Source organism: Catharus ustulatus (assembly GCF_009819885.2).
Source record: "Catharus ustulatus isolate bCatUst1 chromosome Z unlocalized genomic scaffold, bCatUst1.pri.v2 scaffold_29_arrow_ctg1, whole genome shotgun sequence".
NCBI lineage: Eukaryota > Metazoa > Chordata > Aves > Passeriformes > Turdidae > Catharus > Catharus ustulatus.
This window is the reverse complement of record NW_024879446.1, coordinates 1,742,094-1,758,488: the sequence shown is the minus strand read 5'-3', so window position 1 is coordinate 1,758,488 and position 16,395 is coordinate 1,742,094. Positions and strand designations below refer to the sequence as shown.

General features: G+C 45.3%; 1 protein-coding gene across 2 annotated transcripts in view; it reads right to left on the bottom strand.

The window, feature by feature from the left end:
- The window catches only part of MEGF10 (multiple EGF like domains 10), a 91,788-nt gene extending 78,470 nt beyond the window's left edge, over positions 1 to 13,318 (bottom strand). The window contains exon 1 of one of the 2 annotated variants that reach the window (XM_033086606.1): positions 13,252 to 13,318. The gene's annotated coding sequence lies outside the window, so the exon portion shown is untranslated. Of the gene's footprint in view, positions 1 to 4,903; positions 4,972 to 13,251 lie in introns of those variants that run through there. The other variant, XM_033086607.1, reaches the window with a different exon arrangement.
- Between the last annotated feature and the right edge of the window lie 3,077 nt (positions 13,319 to 16,395).

Below are 16,395 nucleotides of genomic sequence, written 5' to 3'. Positions count from 1 at the left end.
ACAGTACAGGCTTGAGACAAAAATCATAAACCCCTCCGCTTTTTCCCCCTCCTCTCCCTTTCTTTTTATTAAATCAATATATTTAGAAATATTTTTTCAAATAATGTATTTCTTATCGGAACATCTTTATATGAACCCCAGGTCTAATTTAATAGTATAGGTGAAGACTATAAAATTAAGTAAAAATAGCTGAAGGAATGTGTTTAAGGAGAATTATTTCTGAAATTAGGTATTACTAGCATGCATGAAAGCTTTATTACAGAGTTACATGACAGATACCAAAAGTATCAAACTTTTATTGTAGTCCCTCAGCTATATACCATACAGATTTCTAATATTTATTTTTTTTTCCCCTCCCTAATGGGAATCATAAAAAAGGACACTGCACTCATGGATGCAACTGTGAAAATTTTGTGGTTGCTGACAAGTTGCCTGGGACAATCCTGTGGCTGCCTAAATACACCAATGTCCTGGTTCCGCTACTGTGGAAATTATCGTTCATGGTTTTACCCTCTCTTGAATAAAGTTTCTGTGACCCCCTATTTTCCTATCACCGGCCTTCCAGACACTGTGTCACTTCCAGTTTATTGCCAAGATAAAAAAAGAGTACAATCAAAAGACTCAGATAATTACTTCAGCTCCCTATGCAATTTAGGATCAATTTCAAATGTGCCCACCTTCCTTTAAAAGTCAGCTTTTCAGCCCTCTTCAAAGACAGCCTCTGTTTCCTTCCCTCCCCAATCACGTGCATGCTCTCTTTTTCCACATACATTTTCATCATGCACTAGATTCCTCCCCTTCCTAGACACAGCCTCAGTTATCACTGGCAAAATTCTTCAGTCTGCAGATCCCTGCACTTGTCACAGCCTTTCACTGGACTCTTTCATTATGACAATCAGACATATGAACTTCTGCATTTGTTTATAACTTCTAGTTGCTAACAAGATGGTGTAATTTGTGAAAAAATTTGCTGGCAACTCTTGCTTCAGTACCTCTGTCCTTGTAAATCATCTAGTGAAATGCCATTCTGTATGTAACACCCAGCAGAAAACTAAGTTGTCATTCCAGCTAGCTCCTGAGTTCATGATTTACACCAAGCATTACATTCCTGTACATCTTTATCACAGCTTACAAACTTCACTTTCCAAATGATCTGCTTTAAAAACCAAAATTAATTAATTCTAATGCCATTTCCCCTTAACATCTTCTGAAACATTTCAATGCATTACAGATCAGTTTTTCCACCTCTAGCAATCAAAGTATCTTTGATTCACTGCACAAAGCCTCCCATGCTAACACCACCCTACAAAGAAAATTCAAAACATTTAGCAAAAGAATAGGGAACATAAAAGTTTTTCCTTTGACAGTTCATTCACTCACTTCTATGTTTTCTTTTGGTTATTTGCAGAGGTTGGAATGGATGTAGTACTACTGCACTCAAAGGGGAAAATGGAAGAAAATAATTTAAAACTCAGAGTGGTTGGTTAATTCTAGTTTTTTAACAAACCTAGAATTAAAGGGATAAATCCTATCCTTATTTAGTCTTGAAGAACTTCTGCCTTGAAGAACTTTCACAGGCATTACAACACAATCTCAAGAGGGCTATGGAGTGAGCAACATGCAAAAAATGTTTTCACAGTAAACTGGTTTAAACATATTACATCCTCCATAAACAAATTTTTAAAATGTTTGCAGTTGTGGAATCCTAGTATTTAGTCTCCCTATCTGCCAGCAGAGAAAAAAAGAATCCTGGGGAGAAACTAAACTTTGCCAGGTGCCAATAGTGTTTGCAAGTTTTCTGCAACTGAGGATACACAAACATGCAGGTGAATATACACACGCACAAACTGGTTTAATGCACTCCTAGAGTATCAGCTGAAACTGTAGGACAAGATGCTGTGCTGTAATAAATAAATAAAACCTGCAAGAAATAAAACTGCTACCAACACCTCTGGCAGGCACCAAAAAAGAAGATTCCTTCTAAGAATGACCAAGTAAACAACTTGTATTTTATTTTTATGCCTTTTATACTAACAGAGTAATTTCATAGCAAAGTTTCCTGTTCTGATTTATGTATCAGTTTTCCCTTATCATAAATTTTAGGGCCCCTCAAATTATTAAATTAAATTCCTCATCAGAGGCCTTTATAAAAAGAGTGCCCAATACATGAGTAAAAGAAACTAATGATGACAAATGTCTTAGAAGCTCCGACAATCAGAAGACAACTTTTTTAGGTGGCAATTAATACTGTTTTTCAAGAAAGTTTGTCTTAGTCTAATGTGCTAATTTACTTGGGTTACAGATTATGTGAAACCTTTTTACATGTTTGCAGAGTTGATTTCAGTTCAGGGCAGTGTAACTTGAACTCAGAAGAATCAAGACCACGTTTTCATAAACTTGCACACAAAGCCCTAAATCCCACAAAATATGATCCTTCATGACACACATGGACATCTTCAAGCCTGTACCGCTTTGCAGTGTGCAAAAGGACAGCGGCAGCACAAGTACACATTTGTCATACAAAAATGGTCTGTTATGTCATTGTCTGACAAAGCACCTTTAGTAACAAGGCACCCTATTCAGAGATCTAATTTTTGCAGACATTTGTATGCCAAATTAAAAAAAAAAATCTCTATGATGGTGATCTAATGAGGTACTCTGTTATTCTCTGTAATAAAAATTAAATGAGAGAGACAGAATTCTTCAGCTTAATTGCCACATCTGTTATTAGGCACTTTACTTTGATTGACTGGAGTGTATGTGTCAGAGACTGTGCCAGAAAACAGGCAAACTTTGTAAAGTAGACTTATAACTTATAGCCCAACTGTCACTAACGGCATCTCTGTTACAGCTTCTGCTGCCTCTCAGATAAATCCACAAGAATACTGGCCTTGGTTCAGTCATTCATTAAAAATTAAAGTAAGTATTGCAAATTTTGGCTCCTTTCCCCACCCCCCTTCCCCACCAAAGGTAAATTAAAAGTAGTCTCTATTTTCAGAACAAAGAGCAGTGGTTATCTGAATACATAAATGTGTCATCTCTCATTAATGGATGAGAGAGACATAAGCAACAGAGAATCTGGAAATTGCACCACATGAAATTCCACATTCAGTGGTGCATCTGCTGCCTTGTTTTGCCAGCAGAGGAGCAAGGGACTGGGGACAGTGACAAGCAACTCAGTATTTGCAGAGGGACTGGACATTCACACCGAGGGAGCTCCTAGGAAGACCAAAAATGGAATGGGTATTCTCCTCTGACCTGCATGGAAACTTGTCATGAAACCTGAACTCAGGAACTGCTTTCTCTGAAACCCACAGATCATGAGACCTGGTGAAAACCCCAGACATCTTGAGCTGGCCAATACGGTTTTATGGTAAGCTGATTTTCTTTTGGCTCTAGAACCTAAACTCTTAGCATCTACTGTCCTGACATAGCAAAATAACACTTTCTCCTCAAGTTTCACACTAACGTCTCTTTTCCAGTTTCACAGAAGCGTTCGACCAAGAGCACGGAAATGTATGTTGCTATTGTAAGCATGAAGACAGACAGGCCAGCTGCAGTATTGCTGAAAAACACGTTTCATCCACTTCATCCAGTGAGGAGCAAGGGATTATTTGACTCTCCTTACCAATTCTCTTTGCTGCTTCAGAGAATGCAAAGAAATCTAAAAGTATCTGTGGAAGAGCAACAAAAACTGCACCAGTACCCATTGCATCTGCTCCTGAAAGGCAGAAGGATGCTTTCTGTGCTGGAAGCCGAAACAAAGCTGTCCACCATGGGCTGGACAAGCCTGACCAACCTGTCAGCTGTCCACTGAACTAATCCATGTATAAATCTTTTTTCTCTCTGGAGGGCAGATTGGGACACTCCCCCTCCAGGAGAGCAAGTTTTTTGGAAGGAGTCTGCCCCAATGGGTGAGACGAGCCAGGGCAGATGCTCTCTGTCACTGTTTGAAGGTTTTTGTTGTGCTCTCAGGAGTTCAAGGCTGCTCCACACTACAAGGGGGTCAGGGAAGTTTCCACACAGCTCTCTACTTTGAGATCTCTTTTCTTTTACAATTCTCTGTTTTCCCTCAACCTAGACAGTGTAGCAAAAGATAGCACTCGCTTAAGTACATTTATTTTAGATACACATTATGTAATAATCTCACATACAGTATTTTAATTGATATAACTGCCTACAAGATCTAAAACACTTTTAATAGTGCAAGGCCTTTTGTTCGTGAGGCTACTCTTAATAACCACTTTGTACATGGAAAGTATTTGGCTCCTGTTTTAAGTGTTTCATCTTGTTTCACTAAACAAGTCAACAGGAGAGCTGAGAACAGAATTTAGGTCTGCTAGTCTCCATTTTCAACCCCCTTGGGACCCATGCCTCCAGTGTGATATTCTGCCATGGTGGCAATGACATAAGCATTGTGCTTACAGTACTAACTGGGTGTAGCAAACATGAAATACAGACTACTGATTCCTACACATTTACAAAGGAACCACCACACGCAATGTCATGACTGAGAGAATTTTTTTTTATAGATTTGGGTCACCTCTGCAGAGGCTGATAATGCCCTCTTTGACGGTCTGCTTTTTTGCTTGTTTTTCCCACTGATGTTCTTCTTGGAAACAGTAATGAAGAAAAACACACACATTTGCCTAAGAGAAAATATCAGTGTACTAAAGCTTTGCCATTTCCCTGGAGATAGATCATGCAACTGAAATCAGGGTAATTTCAAAAGTCTATAGAGAGATTTCCACAAGAGAAGATAAAGTTTAAAGCATGTATCTGTAAGACAGGCTCCAGAAACGTTATTCAGTGGCACTAGACATTTTTGGAGTGAAGGCAATGGATTTCTACTTAATTCCAAAAAAACCCTTGTGCACGCCAAGAAGCAGCAGTGGTAACTAACCTCAGGTTTTCTTCACGACTTGTCTCCTTGCTAGATGAGAAAGGGCATTTCCTCCCTGCACCCCAGCACTACTTCAACATACAAGTCAAACAAAAATCTCTTCTGAAATCAAAATATGCACAGAAAGGTTGGAAATCTGCAAAAGCAAAAAAAAAATCTTCTGCTACATATTGGTGGTACAGACCAGAACCCCAAACTACTGCATCCTTTGAGGTTCACTTACCATGAATGCATATCCTGGCTGTTATTATTCATACATAATGCAAATTGGCATGAACTAGTGTTCAGCAAGAAACAATGGAGAATATCTAAAAAGTGCATTAAAGTTGCAGAGGAAAAATAGTGTTACAGAGAAGAGATTAAGTCTCACAGCTCTCTGAAGTGGGTTATGGAGATGGGAAAATCTACTTACGAGCAGTGGGGATACTTAAAACAAGGAAATTTCTCTCTTGCTGTGTTTTTGTTTTACTCTTTCAACAGCTACTCACCCAATCTTTTTATTCAATAATTAAAAATGCAGTCTTTTGTGGGTTCAGAGTTTAAACAAGTTCTCTAGAAGTAGTAATTTTTTTTCTTCAGCACCATCTCTCTTTCAAAGTGATGCAGGTCTGTGGGATACCTGCACAGCAGAATCTGCAGTGTGTAGTGCTTTTAATCCAAACCAACCCTAAAGGACAAACACCACTCTCAGCAGTCCATCATACAGTAATTCTGCTTTTTCCTAAAAGAAAATTTAATTCTATATTAAAAGAGGCCAGTTGTTCTGGCTTTGGTGGAGTCCGCTTTGGTATATTTGGATGACACAGATGTGTGTGGCTTCACAGATCCTAAAATACACAAACAACGGCCCTGGCATCGTGAACTTCATCTCAATTACAGTAATTTCACGAATACAAGCCGCAGCAATTTGATAAAAATTTTGGTGGGAACCCGGAAGTGCGGCCAATATTTGGGGGCGGCTAATATATGAACAATATTCTAAAAGCTGCCAACACAGAAGTGAGAGCCCGCGGCAGCCCCAAGCCAAGCTGGAGCCCGGCCGGCCCCGGCAGAGGTGGGAAAGCCTGGCAGAGGCAGGGCCAGCAGTGCGGAGGGCGGGCGGCAGAGCCTGAGCCAGCAGGGCGGGGCAGGGGGGGTGGCAGAGCCCAGGCCAGCAGGGCGGGGGAGCCCAGCAGAAGCGGGGCTGGCAGTGCACGGGAGCCCAGGAGAACCGGGGCCAGCAGCGTGGGGGAGCCCGGCGGTGCAGGGGCCTGCAGTGCCGGCCAGGGCGAGCAAACGCGGCAGCGGCGGTGCAGACGGGAGCGGGGAGACAGGGAGCCTGGCGGCGGCGGCGGTGGCAGCACCGGCCGGCCGGCCCAGCCGAGCCGTAGCGCCGAGCTGGGCCACCTGCCCCCGTCGGCAACCATGAGCAGGCTGAGCCTGCCTGGCCCTGCCTCGAGCCAGTAAACCCCGCTATGCCGCGACCCTGTTACTAATTGGCAAATTTGTGAAAGCTGCGCACAGATTCTCACTACGAACGAAAGTGCGGCTAATATTCGGGGTGCGGCTTATTTATTGACAAAGACAGCAACATTGTCGACACACCGGAAGTGCGGCTTATACTCCGTGCGGCTTGTATTCGTGAAACTACTGTACTCTGGAAGTTCAGTGATCTTATTTGAGTCACTCTTGGTTTACTCAATGCAAGCAAGAAAACTGGACCCTTAGTCTCTTTTAAAATAAAAGGCATAGAGTTAGACCTTTTATTTTAAAAGAAATGAAACTAGTTAAAATCAATCTATTAAAAAAAACCCCAAAAAAACAGAAATTACATTCTTTGCAGGTTGATAAAATCTTCATGAACTGTACCCCTCAATTTAAAATACACTTTTCAATCTCACTGGCTGGTACTCTTCATTAACAGTTGTTATCTGCAATATCAGTCTGGGGAGGGAAAAAAAAAAAAAAAAAGACGACAAAAGGGGGAAAAAAATTAAAATATCAAGTTACTCTTCACTTCCAAACAAGCCCGGCCACAGCTGTACATCAGCTTCCGAGCAACTGCTCTACAAACACACAACAGGCCTTCTGTCTTCCCACAGGGTTTGCTCGGGTCACCCACAAGTGGTGTGGATTAAACAGGCAGGAAAGCTCCATTACGGAGCAAGAAGAGCCATGATGAACAGGGAGCCAGTGGTGCTGTTGGTAAATATCCTGTCCAGTGCCCCGTCCAGAGGGGGTTCCCACAGATCCAGAGGAGCCCACACACAGCTCTGGAAAAAGAGGCCCAAATCACCATTCTGCTTTCATACTTTCACTGTCTAGCAGGAAGGAAGGAAACCAGAGAGTTAAGTGGGGTTTCACAGGCAAAAAAGAGATAATGAAAAACGAAGCCTCTGATTTTCGGTAGTGACAGAGTGATGGATTTAAGCAGCTGGGCTGATTGTGAAATTCTTCTTTATCGTAGGAAAACAGTAAAAAGAAGTGACATACAGCAGTAGTTAAGGAGTAAGGCCAAACCTCTTTGCAGGCTGTGATCACCAGTACTCTGGCCATCATCAGGTACCACTTTCCATGTGCTGGATAAGTCAATTCAGCCCTCAAGGCTGCAAAGGCAAACCAGTTGTTTTTAAAAAAATACCTTTCTAATTGAAGAGCTCTCCACTCCAGCTGCTGCACGCTATTTACTCAGTAGATTTCCAGCCCTGCTGCCTTTGAGACGGAAACTGCCACAGCTCACAACCTGTCAGGGACATTTCTTGGTGTATCAAGTGCTCTCGAACCCTTTGAAGAGGGTTTATAAATTGCCTAACAGATGCTTCCCACAAACACACATCACCATTATTTGTGCTAAAATTCCAGTGATCATGAGATTTGTATATTGACAGACCAACGCGGTCCAAAATTTTGTAAATACTTTAGAGCAAATTAAAACTCAGCCACACATGTTCAAAAGCACACAGAAGGAAGCAATAGAACAAAGAAGCAAAAGGAAGTGGAAGATGCGCTTGGCCTGTGGCATACTCCATCTTATTCCCACTATGTCTGCTCCCAACACTCTGTTACATGCTTTTTTGCTGATTCCTGACAGCAGCTTCCAAAAAAACAAACAAATCAATTATGTCATTTTGTACTTAAAACTTAACCAGACCTTGGCGTGCACACACACAAACACACATGTCTTTTTTCTCTTTTTTTAACATGCAAGTGTTTCCAGTGTGTTCACATTCTCAGGGTGCTCAAGCTTGGTCTGACTATGGGCTTTTGGAGGATCTGATGCCAGTCAGCCATGCATAATGGCCTCTTTGTCTCACTGTCACATGAGCAGCATTGTGTTACAATCATTGTCACTCTGGGCTCAAACTGCAAGGCATGCTTTCACACAAAACACTCACACTTTGGGGGCTCCTTTTGGCAGAGTCCTGCGATAGAAACTTTTGCTGCTCTTTAGTTAATCGGCCCAGCAACGCTGAAACTTTAAAAGTCAGGATTCAAAAGCTCTCATCCAAATCAACCGATTATGAAGCATCTCTATGGGCCACATGAAGAGCAGGGCAAGTAACATAACATAGCAATAACTTATTTAAATCACTTTAAATCACTTTTTCTAAGCCCTATGACAGCAGAGAATTGTGCTCCAAGTAACAGTGGAGGATGGGAAAAAAAATCTGAAGTCAAATTTATCTCCACCTTGACTATTTTTCTCCTGTACTTCAGAAAAACATCTGCAAGATTAAATCAAAACATCTCCACAGGATAAAGATAAGTAACTTGCCAGGTGACAATGTTATTTTACTACTTGCTCTGTAATTCCTTTAAATTCATCAAGAACACCCAACTCTTTCCCAAAAAAAAAAAAATTTAAAAAAAAAAATTAAAAAATAGATGTATACAAGACTTCCATACAGGAGAAACTTCAAAAGTTGCTTTATAAACATGTTGAACTCATTGAAACCCTGTATAGATTCTCTGTTTTCATCAATGGACGGTATTCTCACAGGGCTGAGAACCAACCATGTTGTTAAGAACAACCTCCTCTTGCCCCTACTGCCTCTTGAAGAATTTTGTACTGGAAATCTTGGTCTTGTACAGCTACTCTTGAAATACAGCACTACTCCCTCTGAAGAGGACATACAGGACCTACCCCTGAAGGAAAGAGGCACTGTGGGGGAAGAATTCATGATGTAATTCCTGTGATGTGCAGAAAACTTTGGAAAGCAGTGGCTTCTTCCCTAAAGAAATGGAGTTGTGCTTGGAACAACAAACTACTAGCTCAGGTATCTATCAGGTTCATTTTTCTTTCCTTTGCCCTCCATCAAAGTCATGTCACTTCTTCTGAGCCCTGATTTGGTGTTCCACCCTGGTACTGCTCATACACGTGCCAGGTGTCCCAAACACACATTACCCTCCTCTGGATCATTTTACTTTACTAAGCCAGCCTTACTCCCTCTCTACACCCTCCACTGCTGCTTTGACCAGACCCTTCCAGATGAGCACTTCCCCAGAGAAACACCACCACCATGAGTCAGGACCACCCTGACTCCTGCCTGGACAATTTTACCCAGACCACAAATCCCTGCTGGTGTCCTCTTGTCCAGCCTGACAAATTCACCTTCTGCATCATCCTACGGTCATGACTTCTCTCAGATGCCCCTTGCCTTTCATGAGCTCTTCCCATGCCCAGCATTTCCAGTACTTTACAAGATGCTGGCTCTTTGTTTGGTAAAGCCTTGGTTCCAGCCATCATTGGCAAATTTCCATTGTCTTTTGATGAAAAATAATAGGACTGTAGCTTGACATCTCTCTTCTTTATTTCATTGTCTCTCCTTATTTCCCCTTGCCTTTTGCCTTGGGGTTTAGATTACAAAAAGCAAGATAATTTTTTGCTACTGTTCTTGTGCTGTTGTACATCTCCTGTGGCTGCAGTGCTGGACACTGGAGCCATACAAGCTGCAGCTCTGTGTGCCAGTGATCCTAATTCTAAAATTACACACTAATATGAAGTCTTTCAATTGCTTCGAGAAAATAACTTTGCACACACTTGCACCTCTGTGTGTTCAACAAAAATGATCTGGTAGGGTGAGAAGGTTGTTCTCTTACAGCAACAGGAAAACTATTAAATTTCTTTCCTGAAGTAACAGAGTAGTCAATGCCAAAGTCAAAATTATATTTTCTGCTGGATCTTAAAATTGTCTTGCATATAAAAAGTACTCAGAAATAGTACCTCACTACTGACTATGGCCTAATTTCTTTGACAATCAGGCACCGATAAAACTGGAAGAGATGGCTGTCCACGTTTTAATAGAAACCTAATGTGTACATCCAAAGCCATCAACCACAAATCCTTACACAGGGAAAACATCAATTAAAGACCAGACAGTTTGAATGGGTTAATTAACATGAATGCTGACACAATCAATAAAGCTATTCGAGTAAAGCAAATCCCGCCTCAGAATGTTTCTCCTAGTTTTCTGACAGATGGTTTAGATGATACATACACTTTTCATAAGTTAAAAAAGAAACATTTGGAATATCAAGACATAGAATCTTCTCACAGATGAAAAAATACTGCAGTTCTATCTACATTTACGCTAGGCTGACTGGAGCATATGAAGTCAGTACTAATTACTGACAAACTAATCTCTTAATATCAAAAATCAAGATCAAATTCCTGGCAGTGAATCAGCAACATAACTACTACATACCGAAATCTGATTCCACTGGCATCACTCATCAAGGAAGACACTGCTTAACAGGAATAAGGATGTAAGACCTACACCATTCCTGTCCATACCTAAAGAAACACTACTGAGCTATACTGTGTTCCATTAAAATAAATTAAAAAAAAAAAAAAAGGATCACATCCATCTTACAGTACTATCTACATAACTCTAGGGTTTTTAAACCAACATATCTTTGGTTAGACTAAACCTGTGGCACATACACAAAGAATCAGGTTTTTATCTTCCTCAAAGGCCATTTGTTTCCACTAGTAAGAAGAGAAAATGCCTAGACAAGAAAAAGCAATATAAAGAAACCATGCCAAACTCCTGCCAAGTAATCTGAATATAAATTCAAGGGATCCTTACCAGCTGCAGTCAAAAGCCTACTCCAAACTCTGCTAGATGTTAATCAAACTTAAGTATGTTAATGCACAGTTCCTGTGTTCTTTGCATAGATTAGTTAATTGCTTTTGTTAAATGCACTTGCTTCCTTAGGGGGGTGGTGTGTACCCATACAGCTGAAGACCTGATTGTAGAAAACATGGTTATGCAAGTCACCAAAGGATTGTTCTCTTGGTTAAACCCTTCTGCTCACCTCAAAACAGCTCACTGAACACTGTAACCCCTGGACAGCTCCTCCAGGTGCCCACTCCCACCCCACCAGTGATGGCAGAAAATGATGGCATTTAGCTAGTTGAGTTTGAAGTAGACATCTAAATGGTGAAATTTATATACAAAGGGCTAAGGCCTCCTCCCCAGTGCAAGGGTAGCACAGTTTCTGTCTGTGGGGACTCAAACCTGGCGTGCACAGCCCTGCCCCTGGAGAGCTGTGCCACCTCTGGAGTGTGTCACCACCTGATACACCAAAAAAGAGGAACTAAACAGATTCAGCCAGTTGACTTCACACAGGTCACTCAGGTGCCTGCAGTTTTGAAATTTTTTTGCCAGATATGGACTGTAATCAGTGAGCAAGAGCAGAAATTTCACTGCCAGTCCTGTGAACTGCTCTTTTCTATCAGACACTTTTAACACTCCAGACTTAAAATCCCACACTAAAGAGCCCAGACAAAGCCATAGCACCTCCATACGATATTAGCAATCAATACTAATATGTTGCCACTGATTCACCCCCTTGTCATTGCATGACAAGGCCACATGGTTCTTACAGACAGCTGTATAAGAAAAATTAAATAAAGTCTATTACTTAAGATTTCATATATTGATGCTGTGCAGGTGGCATGAGTTACACAGGTAAACAAGTAGAGACTTGGTCCTTACATTACCGTTTGTCAAGTTTTTAGAAATCTGGAGCACACCTGCCCACCTGGTCTTTCTGATTTGACATGGGAAATCAAACTAGACATGCTCACACTATTTCATTTGCAGGACCACTAAGTAGCAAGCAATACAGTTCTTTGGCTACCCAGCCTGATGTTTTCCTAAATTCTGTCTCCAGTTCAGAGAGTTGCACACCCACACCCTCCACTTCAAGAACACACACACCTAATTACATCTGCTGTCCTCTCAGAATTGTGCTATTGGCCACAAATACCATTAAGGGATGTTGACAAGGCAACTGAAGTCAGCTTTTAGTCTCACATAAGACATGCTGCTCAATCAAAGAATCTTAGACTTTTCAGCAAAGGACTGCAGCTTATCTGCTGGGAAACAAATGCTACTCTCCAGATTTGTGTTTTTGGGCTTTTATTCTTTGTTCTTCAAGATGCTGGATGAAAATATTTTTCCTGTATAGAGTCGTTACAGTAATCAGTTTTCTAAAACACTGCTGCCAAAACTCAGTTACCAACTTGATAAAATAAGCTATGAAGCATCATCTATATAGATGACACGTTCCAAGTGAGGTTTTAAAGTCACTCTATAGTGAGAAGTTGGTACTTCGGAACTGTACGTGATTCTATGAAATGCACGTTTGCTTTGACGCTTTTCAGTACTCAATGACTGGCAGCAACATTTAAGTAATTAATAACATTACCAAAAGCTCGCCATGCCCAGCTCATTCGAGGAAAAGCAGCTGCATATTTCTCCTACTTGATTTGTGCCTGCATTTCCAAGTTGAACCTACTCCTTGGCTGAAAGACAAAATAGCAAATGTTTACACTACTATTCCTGTTGCCAAAAGAAAATCTGTGCAGGGTACAACACAACTGAGAATGTCTCTAGTCAGCTTCTGCTGAGGGACATATGCTGGAATAAAATCAAGGTATTAAACAGATGTACATTTTCATGTGCAGGTCACGCTAGCTTACATCTATACTCAAGCACCCCTCTTACTCCAGTGCGTATACTCGCTCCAGTTTCTGCTCAGGACTACCAAACGCCTTCCATGACAACGAAGGGTAAGCTTTTAAAGCAGACACTGACCCGTCCGGGCTCGGGACCGCAGCAGCGCTCCCGCATCCCGCCCCACCAGCCCACAGAACGCGGGGACACACACGCCTGGATGCTCCGCAAAGGCGGAGGCACCGCGGGCAGCCCCGCATCCCAGCCGCTCCCCGAAGGACGCTTCTGCCCAGGGCAAACCCCGCTCCGGCAGCAATGCCGTCTCGCCCCCGCTTCCTCCCCGAGGCTGCCGGGCCCGGCACCTGCGGGACGGGACGAGTCGAGTCGGGTCCAGCCACTGCCTACCTGTCCCACGGGCACCCTCCCCGTCCGAGCGGCCACCGGGAGCCGCCGCTGGGAGCCGCCGCTGGGAGCCGCCGCCGGGAGCCGCCGCCGGGAGCCGCCGTCGCCGCCGGCACTTGAGCGAGGGGCGGGGAGAGCGGCGGGGATCAGCCCCTCCTCCTATTGCCCCGGACCGCCCCCGGCCAGACCCACAGACATTTTTAACCACTGCCCGCTCGCCCAGCGCCAGCCCCGCTCGGGCCGCGGTGTGGGGCGGGCGGTGTGTTCCCTCAGCGCCGGAATCGCCGTCCTGCACTCGCTTTCAGGCCAAGTGCAAGCTACACAGGGACCTCAGAGGGCATTTTATTCGGCCTGCTGAAATATAGGGACCTACCCAGCCGGTGGCGGAGGAGTGAAATCGCCTTTTGAAACGACTGAATGCTTCGGTCCCGCCATGAGGGGCTGATCCTCAGCCCCGTCAGGAGCACATTGACAGAAAAACAAACGTCATGAGCTCCTCTGCAGAGCTGCTACGGGAAGGAAGAACGGAGTGACTTCTGCACTTAAATATATTCTAGTATATTTAAGATACTCACTCCGCATAAAGTGTTGCTTCTTTATTTGGTTTATTTTTTTTCTTCACTAGACATGCTGTTGCAGAAGCATTTACGCGGCCGCTGCTTGGTTCGGTCTTTGCCAGGGGCGGGTCCGTCTTTGGGCCGGGACAGATCAACGTTCCAGAACCTTCTCAGAGAAGCCACATCTGTAGCACCCCCGCTACTAAAGCTCGTGCTGTTGAAGCCTGGCCATGCCACCCCATACAGCTTTTCTCCATGCCCACGAGGTGTGGGGATGCTGAGGGTGCTGTCCCCAGGCAGGCACTGTGGGGTTGCTGTGTGCCGGGCGTGCCCCAGCCCGGGCTGTGGGGGTGCCGAGTGCCCGCAGGATCTGTGGCTGTCCCGCAGGATCTGTGGGTGTCCCGTGTGTGGCTGGGAGCTGCCCGGGCCGGCACGGGCCGGCAGGAGGAGAAGCAGCGGCGCTGCCGCCTGAGGAGGCGCAGGCGGGAATCGGAGATGGTGCTTGAGCTCCAGGCGGGCCTGCACAAGGGGGACCCCGGCAGCAGGAGCTCGGTGCCCGTGGCGGGAGCTCCCAGGGTGCGGGGGTGCCTGAGGGGAGCTGGGGCTGTCCAGAGCTGCTGCTGGGGGTCAGGTGCTGCATGGTGCTCCTTCCTGGTGTATCAGTGAGCTGAGCCTGCAGCAGGTCTCAGGAGCTTGTCCCAGACACTGTAAGCTGATGTGGTGCCGAAGGAGATCATGGCAGCTACACCTCAGAGTTGTGGGGACACCAAGTGGGCAGAGGGACTGCATGGGTTTGGGATGACCATGGGGTGTTGACACAGAAGACCTGCATTGCAGGGATATAAGGACGTTGAGGAAGGTGTCCGGAAGAAGTTGTGGGTTCTCTGCTGGGATGAAACAGCTTGGAATCCCCAAGATTGCTGGCACAGCTGGGGAGCTGTTCTCAGGACAGGGGTCGCTGAGGACCGTGTGTCCCAGTGCAGCCTGGTGAGCACAGTGGCCCTGAGATGGAGACCTGGCCACAGAACCCCGTTTGCAGATCAAGTGGACACTGCTGCATCCCCCAGAATTAGCACCAGCTGGTGCCAGAGAGTTGAGGATGCCAAAGAAAGTGTGCAACCATAGTATGAATGTAGGTCTAAAAGGGAGTGGAGTGCTTTTATTCTGAGAGGATAGAACACCTTTGTTTATTTTGCTGATGTGCCCCCCCCCCCCCCCCCCCCCCCCCGTTTTAAGGATTCTCCTGGCCTATCTGGTCCTGCAGGCCTACCTAGTGCAGAAGGGGACCCAGAAGCATCTACCTGGAGAGAGGCTGTTTGCAGCTGCTCTTGTAATCCAGGAGAGAAAGGCCAGCCCTGGCAGCAGCTCTGAGCAAGAGGGTATGTGCCAGGGGCTGCTGTGGCCAGAGGCTGTGGCACAGGCAAGCCTTGGGGTGCCTGGGTTTTGAGGCTGTGCTATGACAGTGGCACATCCCTCCCCCAGTCTGGAGCCGTGGGGTGGCCACGCAGCCATGACTGCTGCTGTGGGTCTGCGTTGGTCTGTCCAGCGCTGCTTCATTTGCTGCAAGATGGGAGCTGTCATCACCTGCAGGATGAGCGGGTGGGGCGGCAGCTTCCAGCTGCCGGGGAATGTGTCAGGTAGCCCATGGGGCAGGTGAGGGAAGGGCAGGCAGCCCTTGGTGGTGAGGACTCTTACGCAGCCTCTTGGCGTTAGCAGTGGTCAATCAAGTGAGGACCTTAACAGGGGGGCTGTTCTGTCTGCCGTGTCAAGAGCAGAATGAGCCATTGGTTTGGGAAATGCTCACCAAGAACCCAACTTTGTAAGAGCTTGGGTTGTTTTTTCTTCCACATGGTCAGACACAAGGCGCAAAGGCAGTGCCAGCCCCAGCCCTGTGGGTTTCTGTCCTGAGCCTCTTGTCCTCTGTTCCATGGAGGAGGTGGAACAGGACAGTCAGAGGAGCAGCGAGTGCCTGGCTTTGGGTGGTGTTGAGACAGCTGAGGCTGAATGCTGTTCCCTCATTGTGCAGCAGAGCCCCATCGTGGGAGAGCGCCCTAGGCTGGGCACTGGGAGGTCAGAGCAGGGCCAGGGCAGTGGCACCCACAGAGCTGCCCCCATGCCAGAGACGTGTGAGGGTGCGGAGTTGCTGTCCCCAGGCAGGCACTGTGGGTTTCCTGGGTGCTTCCTGTGTGGGGCCAGTAGTGGCAGGCTGGGCTGTGGGTACCTGCTGGGCCATTTGTGGCTGCCTTGCTGTGTCCTTGAGTGAGAGCAGCAGGGATGGAGCAGAGCCTTGAGATGATCCTGCATGGACACTTGCCCGACCATACAGAGGATCTAATGTCTGCGGCACTGTCTCTCCCCAGAGTGTGTGCTGTGTTAGGAGGGGTAGGTGGATCTGGATATTAGTTGGTGCACAGCCATGAGGAATGAGCTCTGTGTCCACACCTCCTGCCTGCTGAGTTCTCCTGGTGCTCTTGGCAGCTTTGTGCTGAGGTGAGCCATTGGTCCCTGATCTAAGGAGCTTCAGGCTTTCAGTTCAGTTGTAGTGTAGTATGATTTAGCAGATCTTAGCTGTGGGACAGCAAGTGCTCAC